Source organism: Nanorana parkeri, unplaced genomic scaffold (genome assembly GCF_000935625.1).
Source record: "Nanorana parkeri isolate BGI_ZX_2015 unplaced genomic scaffold, ASM93562v1 scaffold522, whole genome shotgun sequence".
Taxonomy (NCBI): Eukaryota; Metazoa; Chordata; class Amphibia; order Anura; family Dicroglossidae; genus Nanorana; species Nanorana parkeri.
This window is the reverse complement of record NW_017306790.1, coordinates 663,706-665,150: the sequence shown is the minus strand read 5'-3', so window position 1 is coordinate 665,150 and position 1,445 is coordinate 663,706. Positions and strand designations below refer to the sequence as shown.

At 42.6% G+C, this 1,445-nt stretch overlaps 1 protein-coding gene across 2 annotated transcripts in view; it reads right to left on the bottom strand.

The window, feature by feature from the left end:
• Positions 1-1,445, bottom strand: part of TBC1D19 (TBC1 domain family member 19) — a 108,986-nt gene that overhangs the window by 32,986 nt on the left and 74,555 nt on the right. The gene's annotated exons all lie outside the window — the stretch shown is intronic.

Sequence of the window (1,445 nt, the reverse complement as noted above, 5' to 3'; positions counted from 1 at the left end):
GTGAGCAATGCATTTCTACCCTTTTCTGCAGCTTCATTGGTGGTAGAAGTGTTAATTATATAACCCCCTCAGATTCAGTGAAGGTATGTATTGTGCACAACACCCTCCCCCCAGGGCCCCACTGTCCCCAGCATACAGTACATTGGCAACTGGTACCTCTGACAGGCTCTGTCAGGCAGCGCCTGCTGGCTCCGATGTCAGAGCTGGAACTATCAGGCAGACATTGGGAGCAGATGGCTTGGTATGGTGTAGGAGCGGGGGGCGCATGCTCGTTCTCCCCCCCTTTATTTCTCTTCCAAGCTGCTGCTCAGATGAAGGGTCTGGTAACAGATTTTAGGGGGGACCCCATGCTTTTCTCATTTTGGTGTTGAGGTCCCCCCTGAACTTCCTACTAGACCTAAAGGGCCTGGTATTAACTGGGGTGGGCGAGCTGCACGTTTTTTTTGTTTTAATTGTTGCTGTGGACTGTAAAAAAAAAAAGAAGCTTATGAGCAGGAAAGCTACTGTAGTAAAATACAGACTACTACTAGAGGAAGAATTTAGTAGTCAATATACTGTATGTAATATACTATGAGAAGTATGTAAATATATGAAACTGCTCCACTTAGATTCAACTTAGAAGGGCAGTGGAGAGCCGCTCAGTGCTGCATATGAGGTCTGAGTGTTCACGTTATTTTGTATGATGGGGTGAAGGTACTTTCCCTGACACATAACTTTTTTTTTAAAGTACATTTACAGATTTGTTTAAGAAAATACACATTGCTGATAGGGAAAACCCAGTATAGTGAGTTACCTTGTTTAAAGCGGACCTTTACCCATATCTTTAAAAATAACAACAAACACACCTTTAGAAATGTTTAGTAATAACACTCTACAAACACATACTTCCAGATAATTGCTGGCTTTGTATTCTCTTGCATGCCTTATTTCTCTTTTCTTCCCCAGTCTTCTAAAAGTGGCCATGTTTACTAAGGGCAGATAACTAGCTCTATTACTTCCTGGATTTCTGAACATGTAATCGGGCATTTGACTAGGACATGTGACCATGCACATCATCTCATTGGAGGAAAAGGCCTTTTCCTGAGATCTCATGAGATTACAGATGAGATTTTCCAGCAATGCTCTTCTGATAAGGTAATCCCAGTGTGCATTGCGTTGGCAAACTGAAGTAAATGGCACTTTCAAATCAGGAAGTGAATGCTCTGCAAATGTAAATATTGTTATTATATATGTTATTATTAATCATCAATACATTGGTAGAATTTGATTTTTGAGTGTAAAGGTCCGCTTTAAGAGTGCTTATCGCAGCAGGCTAGATGCAGAATGAAAAAAAAAGCATTCTGTCCGGATCTCAACACTCCAAGCAAAGGAGGACTGAGCTTGGGGCAAATTGTATTTGCAACCCCTCCAATACTGCAACCCCCCCCCCCCCCCCCCTCCGGGTG